Source organism: Ahaetulla prasina, chromosome 6, assembly GCF_028640845.1.
Source record: "Ahaetulla prasina isolate Xishuangbanna chromosome 6, ASM2864084v1, whole genome shotgun sequence".
Taxonomy (NCBI): domain Eukaryota; kingdom Metazoa; phylum Chordata; class Lepidosauria; order Squamata; family Colubridae; genus Ahaetulla; species Ahaetulla prasina.
In genome coordinates this window covers 61348657-61361295 of record NC_080544.1, presented here as the reverse complement: position 1 = coordinate 61361295, position 12639 = coordinate 61348657, and the positions used below count along the sequence as shown (strand labels likewise).

The following is a 12639-nucleotide window of genomic DNA, read 5'->3' as shown; positions in this document are numbered from 1 at the left end:
TGAATTTAGTTGATGTCTGAGATTGAGAGGACCAGATTTTTAAAATGAATACAGATGGGATAGATATTTGAATGCAGTGTTTTAGATTTTCCTTAGGGTTCATATGCTTTTGAAAGGTGCAGTGCAGAGACTGTAGAGTACAGGTGTCAAACTCGATTGCATCACATGACATATTATCACAACATTTTTTGTCTTTGCGGAGCCAGGGGTAGGCATGGCCTGCGTGCGATGCATCTAGCTCGTGGCCCACCAGTTTGACACCCCTGCTGTACAGTGTGCAGAATAATGACACAAAGTAGGTCGTCTACAGTATGTTTTGATATTTTATCTCTTTTTTCACATATGTGGATATTCTGAATCATATGTTTTATTTTAAAAAATAAGTGAAAGCCGTTCTAGGGATTTATACAATCGTTTCATTATCTCTCCAAAATAAATGACACTCACTTTTGGCACTATACCAGAAAAATCTGATTCATACTTGGAGAGGACTCCAGAGGGAGGCAGAAAAATGGAATTTGCCTCTTCTTAATCTGATGCATCTGACACTGGTACTTGTCACGGAATATTAACCTAGACACCCTACCATGTAAGACTATTTTTATGTATTAAGGCATTTTTATATATTATGGACCCAAATTTGGTGATTACTCATTGAAACCAACTGAGTCTTGGAAAATTTTGTGATCTGAGTTCTGAAGCTTAGTTCTGATAATTAGAACCATGCATGTTGTTCTATTGTTCCAAAGCATAGTTTTATTTGTTCCAATGGTAGTTTGACATGTAGTGCTCTGGCCAAATGGTGTTTGTGTGCATGTGTGTATGATAACAGTATTTCAGAAAATAAACTCCAAGCTCCAAATCTTTTCATGAAAAAGAAAACAACCATGTAGACCTTTAGTTTTAATCAAATGCAATTGCTCAGAATACATGGAGTAAATTTTCTTGTAGCATTATGTTTTCTTTTGTTTTGTTGTTTTTTGAGCTAGCATTTAAAATAGCATGTTTGCTAACTTCTAAACCGAGCACTGGATGAGAATATGATAACTCTTTGGTCTCCATTACATTGAACTAATCAAGGACTTGTTGCTGTCCATAGTTTAAAGATTTGTCTCATAGGCATACTTTGGGGGTGGGTGGGTGGGTAGGCAGCAAGGACAAATGATAAAACTTTCATCACATTGCTGCTATTCAAACCATATGACTTGTGTCTGGACAGTTGGATGAAAAGATGGGCCTTTTGTTTTCAAACCACTACATGTTACACCTTTTCATTTACTGTTTCCTAATTTGCATTGGATGCCTGTGGTTTGTTTTATTATAGCAAACCTAGAAATACATTAATTTTTTAAAAAGTTCATAATATTTTAAAACAGATGCAAATCTGTAGGGTCCTTGATGCTTTCTGAGCTTGGTTGTTTTTTTGCAGATCTTTCATCTCCAAACTAAGTAACAGCATCAGTGCTAGAAAGGAGTGGGGTTTGCACTTATTTTATATACTAATGGCTTGCCTTGTCACTGTTGGTGGAAGTTGTTTTGGTGGTTCCTCGGATAGGCTGTTGTTTACTATTAAATTGTTTGTCTGAGTTATTGGTTCCTTGTTTACTAGATTGGGTTATTGTTTTTGATTGTTGGTCTCCAATGTTAAGACTAGATCACCAATCAAGAAGTAAACAATATCATAACCTACAAGTGTATGTGTTCTCATCTTGCCTTGATGTCGTCAGGATTTTTAACAGGAAAAAATAATCTGTCTATACTCCCAAACGTAAATATATGAACAGGTTGACGTATGTCCACAACTGACCTAAAGTTTCAGTTTCAGTTGTTAAGTGAGTTGTGCCTCACTTTACAACCATTTTTGCCACAGTTAAGTGAATCACTGCAGTTATTAAGTGAATCAAACTGTTGCTTATCGACAATGGCCCTATCTTGTTGGTATCTATATCAAATATAAAAATTCAAAAGCAGAAGCTTTAACCATTGTAGTAATCCCATATTTCGTCTGTTGTATTTCTGTATCACTACAGGTTGAATAGGAAGTCTACAAATTGTAGTCTAAAAAATAATCTGAGGACACCATCTTGGGAAAGGCAGTTGTCGGTGTCTCCTATTAATAATACGTATGAAAATTGGCACTCAACTTCTAGCTCTAAAAGTCAACTGCAAAGTTGAGTCTAGTGCAGGGCAAACCTACCACTAAATAGGGTACAGCAATAATCTCAGGATACATATCAGATTTGGTGGAAATAACAGGGATCTTATCTGTTGAGGTAGTTTCTTCTATATTCCTTGCCCTTTATTGGAAGACAGTGCTATATATACTATATAAGTCCTCATATATAAGAACTTATCAAATCCTATATATGGGACTCCTGATATGGAACCAAATGATCCTAAAATGTCTTAGCATATTAATATCCAATCTGTGTGTAACTGGATAAAATTATGATTTTCTGTTGCTGTTATGCAAGTTTCTGGCTCATTCTAAACCTCAAACATCCACGCATACAGGATCTATGTGTGATCAGATACAAGTTTGCCACTATTCTCTCCCTTCAGTTTTTATAGAATTAGCTTTGCATTTTAATATTGGTAATGACCATGCCAATTTCAACCAAGCTTTCATTATATTTACTTAGAAGTAATTCCCATTAAATTTAGAGGGATTTGGTTGCTAGTACACATTCTTCTGATTGCAGTGCGGGTTTTTTTGTACTACAAATGTGGTCTTGAACAAGTACATCTCACTCTTCCACACCCTTGTAACTAAGTCAATACTGGCTTTATTTCGTGCAGATATATAGGACTAAAGAGCAGTCAGATATGTCAAAGTTCTGTTTCCTTCTTCACATTTTCAGACTCCCAAAATATAACACGCACTCTGAAGCTTTCCCATCCTTCGTGAATCACGGTTCTTGGGGGGGTGGGGTGGGGAAGAGAGGGAACAGCCCGAGAGTTTCTTCTAAGGTGGTGGTGGGGGGCACTTCTAGTTGCGAGATCTGTTTTGCAAGGCAGCTGTGCGTACTTTTACAACAGGAAGCTTTTTCCCTTTCAAGGGTTGGCATCAGCTCCTGCCCTTGCCTTCTCTCCTCTGGTCTTTCCGCTGCGTTGTCTCCCTTCCGCCTTGGGGATTTACCTCTTTCTGCCGGACTCTGCCTCTCCCTTTTGTTTTTCTATCAGCCTTGGCATAGCAGATCCCTCCCTCGTTCCTGCGATCAGAGCAGCCCCTGGAGCGAGGGAGAGAAATGGGAGGAGGGAGGAAGGTCCCCCTCCTTGGATAGCTTCTGGGCCTCTTTCTGAGAGGCACTGGGAGGTGTGTGTGTGTGTGCGCGCGCGCGCGTGTACGCGAGAGCGAGCGAGTGTGCAATAGCAGGAGCCTCCTCCATACCCCAACAGAGGGCCTGAGACAGCAGCAGCAGCAGCAGCAGCCATTGTTCAGGGAAAACCTGGCAAACAAAGGACGGGCTTCCTCCTTTCCATCGAAGCCTTCCTGTTTCCTCCGGCTGCCATTCGCACAGCTAGGCCTCTCGGCGGCCCCCTCGCTCCGCTGTTGCCTCGTCCGGTTGCAGTTCGGCTTTTCTCTGTTATTATTTTCATTTTGAACTTTTCTCCTCCCCCCCATGGCTGGGTTGGAGTAAGGCGCCTGCGGAACAGAGATGTTCTGAGTTTCCCTCCTGCGTTCTCCCACCTTTTCCCTGCCCCGCCACATCTGCATCGCTCCGGCAGTTCTCCTCAGGTAAGCCTCTGGGTTGGGATGGATGCGGAGTCCCGAGGTGCTTGGAATTGGTCGGTGGCGGCGGCGGCACTTTCCAATGGCTTCTCCCCAGCAATGGATCTCTTGCTGCTGTAGTAGTTGGTCCCAGATCCATGTGAGGATTTGTAACTAGCTATGCAAGAGAAAAAGGCAAGAGGGGCTTCAAGCCAATGCTGGAAGATTTCCGATTAATGGGTTTGGTTTGGATTGGATACAGAGATATGTGTGTGTTCTGTCCTATGCTCGCTCGCTCTGTGTGTGTTTATCTTTGTGTGTGAAAGTGATCTTTTAGTAAAGAACTTGCTATTTCCCACCTTATGCATTTTAGATTCTTTTCATCTTGAATTGATGGGTAGAGATGCATGTCCTGCTCTCCGAAGATAGTTGTAAATTGGGAAGTAAAATACAGGAAGTGCAGAGAGTGTAACTTGGGAAGGCTTTTGGATGTGGGTACTCTTTTGGAAGAATGGGACTAGAAAAGCAGGAACAAATTTTAAAAGTTCCCAATCGAGGTGTGCAGTTTATCAGTGGGCTGAATGAAATGGCTGGCCAATAGACAACAAGGTAGGGTTTGACCCTGCAACTTCTAGAGATCTTGATGACTTCCAAACAGGAAAGGCAGGCTCCTGGTATCCTAAAAAGAAATCCACCTCAGAAGTGTGCAGTATAGAAATCCCAAAGTGTAGTGAGATGGCACTGTTTGTCTGGAGAGAGTTCCATTTCATGTTTTCAATCTATTCTTGCAACCATTTCTATAAGTCTCAGACCCTCTCCCCTCACTTCTCTCTCATTTTTCCCCCCCCTTGTAAATAAGAGTAACATCCCTGTACTTGGCTGAGGTTGCAGGTTTTTCCAGTTCCCAGACTATTTCACTCAAGTAGAAGAACAGGATTGGTTGGTGATAAAATGGAGTTTGTATCTTAAATAAGTGTGTGTTGGCATTGCCAGATTATACAGAGGGGTGTTCTTAACCAAGCCTCATGTTTTGCTGAATTTGCTACACCATTTCTAGATTTGAAACAAATGGCCCCATATTTTTATGCTTTTAATAGATGCAGCTCTTGGGGAAAATAATGAAGAGCATTGTCAGCAATTCTGTTTAATATCCTTGAATCTGAACATAGTTTTTAACACTGAAGAAATTGCTTAATGGGTGAAATGTATATTGAGTATGGTTGGAAGGCAGTTCCTTGCGTCTTGATTTATTCATTTAGAGAAACCTTGTCATATTAGAAACATGTTTGCCTGGAGATTATTATATATTAACTAATTCTGAACATTAGAGACTACTGGTTACTCAGGCCATGGTATTAAGTATTGACAGAGTATTAAAAATGACATTTACAATGATAATATTATCAAGGGTTAAATAAAAGTTGCATATTGAATTGATAGTAATATTAAAGTTCTAACCTAGATGGCCTTGGGGTGACATAATATTGCTAACCTTTATTGTAGTGTGTATGATGCTTACACTAAACTTTGAAATAATATGGAATCTGCATATCCACATTTTATCTGAAAGAAGCCTAGATGCTGAACACCAATAGTTTCTGTTTCTATTCTAGCACTGTTACATGTTCCTTGCGAATCTTCTGGCAGTTAGGAGAAAGCATAATTTAAGCAAATAGGATTTAAGACATGGCAGAGTGGAATGAAATTTCTGCATGCCTTTCAGTTTGATGTTAAGGAAACAGCAAGTCTGATAGATGAATTTGCAAAATCCTTAAACCTTACATGCAATACATACCCATTATGAAAAATTGGGGAATACATATTTTTAGAAAATTTGGTGACTTGTTGCAATTACCTAAGTCCTTTTCTCATACGAACTGTTAGACTCACTATATGGTGATAGATGCAGTGTTGGAAAGCAATAATATCTCAGAGCCAGGGTGTCAGTATTCATTCTAATACAGAGTCAACATTGGGCCCAGCAGAGTGTTCTAATAGGTCAATAAAAGTCAGTTTGGCATTTAGCAAAGTAGGGTGTCCACTACATAATACTAGATCTTTGGGATCATCCAGTGAAACTGAATTGGGAGAAATTCTAGTCAAATGAAAGAAGTACAGCTTCAAGCAGCACATGATTGAAGTAGAATTTGCTATTACAAGATGTAAGGCATAGCTTCTCATAAAATGTTTGAAAAAGTTAGATAAGCTAACTACCTAGTATGAGGGATAGATATTTTATTTTCAGTGCTAGAGAGATTGAAATGAGGATAATGTTGGCAGCATGTTCTATTTGTGGGCTCTTTCAGAGCATTTTGTGAAGATGGAATGCTTGGCTACATAAACCTTTGATCTGATTCAGTGTGATTTTTATTTATTTTTAGTTAGGGCAACAATATTTAGCTCCTTTATATGGGGGAATCTTTTCTAGTTGTTGTCCTTACTGCTGCTTAATTCTTTCAAATTATTAGATAAATATATTTAGAAAAAAACAGAGACATGCATTATTGTATATAATTTCTTTTCTAGAGGTAACAGTTCAGAAGCTGACAGTGTCTTTACTGATAAATCTAGCCCTTTGGGTGGTTATGATGTTTAAAGAGTCAAGGTTGTAAAAATAAGACAGAGGAAGGGAGGAAAGAAGAAATGTAATACGTTTTAAGATTGGAAATATTTTTCATTTTTTAAAGGTAAGAATCACAGTTTAGGCTTCTTATTTTTAAGCTTTATTAAGGATGATAATTACAAGTTGCTTCAGCATCTCCTTACAATGGAAACATATCCTTTATTTGAGTGTTGGTAGAGACTGAAAAGTAGTTGAGTTTGCTAACATCATTACAGTGGTCCTGTGGAGATTTAGTAGAAATAAATCTTGTGGTATTCAGTCCAACATTGGCTGCAACTTTATTTGTATTTATATGTATATTTTTATCTGGTTGTTAACTGCCCTGAGTCCCTAGGGAGATAGGGCGGTATAAAAATATGAAAAATAAATAAATAAATAAAATAAATAAACTTTAAGCATAGTTATAAGGCATTACATTTTTGCAGAGAAACTTAGGATGAAAGCTTTAGGACATCACAGCAGGTAATAAGAATATTTAAAATGGAAGGTATTATTTAGAGGAAGGTTAGACTTATTTTATCTTGATTCATATGTGAATTCAGATTTTGTCTCTGTATACCCATATAGACAAGAAACAATGGATGGAAACTAATCAAGAAGAGAAGCAACCTGGAATTAAGGAGAAACTTCCTAACAGTGGGAACAATTAACTAGTGGAGCAACTTGTATTCAGAAATGGTGGGTGCTTCATCACTGGAGATTTTTAAGAAGAGACTGACAGCCACTCTATCTGAAATGATATAGGGCCGTGTTGGCGAACCTATGGAACATGTGCCAGAAGTGGCACACAGAACCATATGTGTGCCGTAAGGGATATGCGGCCTCGTTGGTTCTTTGTCCGTGTTCCTGTGCACATGCATGCGCCAGTCAGCTGGCTTTCAAGTGTGCAGGATCGCTGAAACCCGGAAGAGCAGCGTTCCGTCGCACATGCATGAGCCAGCACCCAAACTTCTGGGTTTATGTTGCACACATGTGCGACAGCCAGCTGTTCTTTAGGCGCACGCCCGTGCCAGAAACCGGATGTTCGGGTTCTGGCTCGCACATGCGTGAGGGGAAAATGCTGTTCCGGGTTTTGGTGTGTGTGCGCCCGCACATGCAAAGGCAGCAAGGCCACGCAGTCCAGGTGGGATTGTTTTGCATGCCATTTTTGGCACGCAGCTGGCACACAGTGACGTAAAAGCCATCATTGGTATAGGGTCACCTGCTTGAGCAGGGGTATGGACTAGAATACCTCCAAAGTCCCTTCTGATTAATATTTATCTAAATAAAGCTTAGTGAAAAGGAGGCAAAAACAGAACAATTTGTTATTAGGTTTGAGGCAATAGGTTTTCAGGAAAAGTTTTAACTTTTGCCCTGCTTAATGCACATTTGTTTGGTAGCTTTTGGAAACTATTCTAACAGTTATATAGTTTTTCATTGGGTTTATTTAGATTTAGAGTTCCACAGTAGCAAGTCTTAGCCCAGTCTTTTCAGGCCCTTGACATTAAATTTACTTTATTTTTAAACACACAGTGGTAGTACCAACCCATGGGGGCTGATGGTTACACAACAGTCTGCTGATCAAACTGACCAATATCACTCAAAGAACACACAGTGAAAGAATTATACAATCTAATGAAAAATCTGAGTTTCCAACTATATAGAAAAGATGCTCCATTAATTAAATTTCCCATTTCCTTCAGTGGTATTTAAAGGCAAATTACTTAAGGGTTAATTTATTTGGAAGACTTTTGGAAAGAATAAAAAAACAATGATGGCAGATGAATAACTGAATCTGGAAATTAGATAGTAGCTATGCACTGTCTAAATGGAGCTGCTCTATCCTTCTGTGGCTGAATATGTAACCTTTTATATTTTATTGTGTTGGCAGGAAAGAAGCCTTCTTGAGGTTTCATATTGGAAGGATAAAAACCACCAGCATTTTTGCTTTGTGGTTATTAGCCAAACTTTTTTCAATTATGCCTAATTTTAAAATGATAAGGACATACAGAACTAGAACTCTGAGAGATTAGACTAGATTAGACCTTGTCAACAACCCAAATTCTGAGCATGTGATTGCAGGAACACTACGATAGTCTTGAATTCAAGAACAGGTCTTAAGTTAATTTTTCAGTGCTGTGGTAACTTCAAATAAACATTAAACAAATGATCGTAACACTAGCTATAGAAATTTATCGCCTTAGACTATAATCCTATGAATCTTTTACATGAATGAAAGCTCAATTGAATTTTATGGTTTTATTGTGGTGGGATATATAAACCAGCAGACAACTTTCCCCCATCACAATCTTGCCTTATTGCATGATGCAGTATTGTAATTAGGATGTAGTATCAAATCTAAAATAACACAAATTATTTTAAGAATTGTGTAATAGAAACTCTGTGTGTGTGTGTGCGCGCACACACACACACACACACTACCATATGTTTTGTAGAACTTACAGTTCAGTATAAGACACCAAATGATACATGCTGATTATTATTCTTGAATACCTAAAATCTGGATAGCAGGAGACATAAATATCCTAATATAAGAGTCGAGGCAAAGTGGTTAGAGTGCAGTACTGCAAGCTACTTCAGCTGATTGCTAGCTGCAGTTCAACAGTTCGAGTCTCACCGGCTCAGGGTTGACTTAGCCTTCCATCCTTCCAAGGTCGATAAAATGAGGACCCAGATGGCTGGGGGCAATATGCTGACTCTATAAACCGCTTAGAGAGGGCCTTAAAAGCACTATGAAGCGGTATATAAATCTAAGTGCTATTGCTATTGCTAGACAAAAGGCTTGGGAATACAAAATGTAGTCAGTCAAATACATGACAAGAAGACTCTGTCTATTTACATCTTTGCAAACAAAGAATTCTGAAAGACCTCAGTGGCTATTTAGTGATCATAGGAATGTTGATTGCATTCTGGTTTCCATCTGTTTCTTTTATAATTACTTAAAGAAATATTACTATACTCTAGACTCTAATATTGTGATTTTTCAATATTAAGCAAAATCTAGTGATTTTTCAATATTAAGCAAAAATCAAAAACACGGGAGCATAACCTCAAACTGACAGGAGGGAAGTTCAAAAGTAATGTTAGAAAGTATTCCAAAGGTTCTTTTTTCAAGAGGCAACTGGACTTTCTGGTTTTTCTTTGAAGACGTTTCGCTTCTCATCCAAGAAGCTTCTTCAGCTCTGACTGAACGGCATTTTGTATGATACAAGTCTTTGAATTGTCTCGATTGCCTGTAATAAAGCAAAAATAGTAACATGATGTTTTTGTGGTTCTATTCACTTGCATTCTGAGTTGAGTTGTATAAAACCATAGTTGCGGGAAGTTACTACCAGTAGTTGTAAATTAGAAAATTGAGGGGGTGGATGGGATAAAATGGATTAAGGGACTGTAGTAGTCAGTGATACACATTTTAAAAATATTTTTACTATTATACCTTATATAATAATATATAATAATATTATATAATGTATAATATTAAGTGATTTGACATTGGCATCTCCTAAGCATTTGTTCCTAGCAATACAGTTTAAGGTAACTGCCAAAGTAAATACCTTGTATTGAATTTATTACTGCAATTGCTTACTAATAATGAAAACATCCCTACATGTTGTACATTGGTGCTAAAGGCTCATTGTAATGAAAATTAATCATATTTCAACATCTTTTAAAAACCCACACTAAATGTTAATACTAACTTTTATCTTTTCATATATCTTTCATTATGCGGAATGTCACTGATTTTGGTACATTTTTCTTTCAGTACCTCCATAATTTCTGGATCTTATTTCGTATGTCAAACCTTGTTCCTCTAATTATGAGATGACTGCCAGGATATAAAAGGCTTAATATTGGTTCAAGTTAAAGACCTGCAAATTTGTATTTATATTATTTCATTTCATTTCACCATTTATTTTATTTTTTATTCATTTGTATAGTCACCCATCTTATACCCATCTCTGGGTAGTCAAGATATATAACTATATTAAAATTATTAATTTTAACATTAACATTAAAAAGAAAAAAAATTAGCACCTTTAAGCTTCCAGTAGGTAGTCATGTCCTCCTATCCCAGCGCTTGGGAGGAAAGTTAAGTCTTCAGGACTTTTCAAAAGGCTAGCAAGGTAGATGGGAAAAGAAGAAAATAAATGAAGAAGTTGGCTGATACTTTGGTGGCAATGAATGAAGGAGTATATTTTGATTCTCTGGTACAAAAGCCATATTTTTGTCCATCAAACCAATATTTTGTACCTGTAATAGAATTAGCAGCCTATGACAACTAGACCAGTTTTATTTTACCCAGTTTAGGTGGCGATGAAGCAAAGAGATTACAGTTGCTGTGGATAATGTAGTGCAGCGGTTTTCAACCTGTGGGACGCGACCCCGTTGGGGGTCGAATGACAATTTGCCAGGGGTCGCCTAAGACCATCGGAAATATGGGAAGTATACTTGCGAGTCGAAGAATCGCGCTCCAATGGTTGACTTCACAAGCCAGCTGCAGGCTCTTCAAATCACTAGCCGTATTCGGCTTCAGGCGCGATGAATTAAAAAAGAGAGAAATCTTTGCTCTGATGTCTCCCTCTCAAGCCAGCTGCAATCACTCCCAATTGCTAGCCTAATCTGGCTTCAGGCGCGATAAACTTAATAGGGGAGGAGTCTCCACTTTAATGCCTCCATCCTCAAGGCAATCGCAAGCAGTTCGGATCGCTAGCCAATACGGCTTCAGGCGCAATAAATTCAAAACAAAAATAATTTTACGGTTAGAGGTCGCCACATCGTGGGGAATTATATTAAAGGGGTCGCAGCACTATAAAGGTTGAGAACCACTGATGTAGTGTCATGCAGCCTTTCCCAACTTAATACCTCCCAATGTGCAGGTTTCAGAATGTTCAGTAATGCCTAGGCAGACTGAGAGATTTGGGGAGCTGAAATTCCCACATCTATAAAGTACCACCTAGTTATAGTATTTTGGGGATTTAGCAAGCAGGAGACCAAATGGGGAAAGGCGACTCAAAAATTTGAGTTTGCAAAAATGGATGGGAAGCAAGTCCTTTACATTTTGGTATGAACTTTATACTTCACAAACTGATTGCAATTAAAGATTGCTATTATTTTTGGTGTGCTTTTGCTTTTTCAATACAGCTATTTGATCCAATAATACACAGTGACATAGAGTATAGAAAGATACATATTATGAGAAATACTTTTTAAGCATTGATAAATATAAATGAAAATGAGGGCGAAACTTTGTTCACCGAGCTTGTGGGGTGGTTTCCGAACATTTCATTACTAGGCTAGGTAACATACATGAAAATGTGGACTTGCAAAATATTTGACTTCAAAAAAAAATGGGATGGACCTTTGGCAGATGGAATATAAATGCAACATGAAACAGAACTATTGCCTGTGAGATCACAGCTGAGATTGTAGATATTTCGGCCTCTGCCTTTTAGATATCCTATACATATGTGTTCAGAGATCTTTTAGTGTAAACGTAGTCTTATTCTAATACAAGAAGTAGTAACTGTAAATACTGCAGTATATGGCAAGAGTAGACTCCTTCCATGACAAAGATGGATGATTCTTTTTGATTAGAATCCCAGAACATATTCATTCATACATTCATTCATTCATTTTCTATGGCTGCCCATTTTAGTCAATGACTGAGTAGGTATCCTGGTTCAAAAGGTAAGCATTTAAAATTGAAGTATTCTGACTCATGAATGAGTTTTGAATGTCAAGCAGCAGAATATACAGTCCTTCCAAATAGAAATTTACTTTTGGAAACTCCATTTTCTTTTCACTGCAACAGTAGAAATTGGGATAGGAGAAATGAAAATACTGTCATCAGACAATTAAGAATCATAATTGTCAGTTTAGTGTTTAACATCTGGAAATCTATCACTAGATCCAGTTTATAATGTGCACACAAAATATATGTACAATTTATGCTGCTCAATACTACATTTCCAATCTAAATATTGAGCATAAACTTTGCCTCAGAGTAGAAGCAAGCAAGACAATGAGTTTCCAAAGGAAAGTATTCTGAATGTTTTAAAGCAACTTGTTATTTTGTTATTAAGCTGTGCTAATATAAAGAGTTTTGGTCTTTGGTCCTTTGGTCCCTGGATTTTTTACATAACTACAAAGATGGCTGGCTGACTTGCTCTATCAAGTTTTGATATTAGGTGGGTAAATGTTTTCCAAGGATGGTCACAAGGATTTGGAAGCTTTTGTTTCCATTTTAGATTATTTTATCTATTTATTAGGGGAGGGGTTGCCTGCCTCATTCAAAAGTATCTGG

General features: G+C 37.9%; 1 protein-coding gene across 4 annotated transcripts in view; it reads left to right on the top strand.

The window, feature by feature from the left end:
* The window catches only part of LDB1 (LIM domain binding 1), a 58175-nt gene that overhangs the window by 19522 nt on the left and 26014 nt on the right, over positions 1-12639 (top strand). The window contains exon 1 of one of the 4 annotated variants that reach the window (XM_058189300.1): positions 3381-3739. The exons of the other annotated variants lie outside the window; for them this stretch is intronic. The gene's annotated coding sequence lies outside the window, so the exon portion shown is untranslated. Of the gene's footprint in view, positions 1-3380; positions 3740-12639 lie in introns of those variants that run through there. 4 annotated transcript variants of the gene reach the window in all.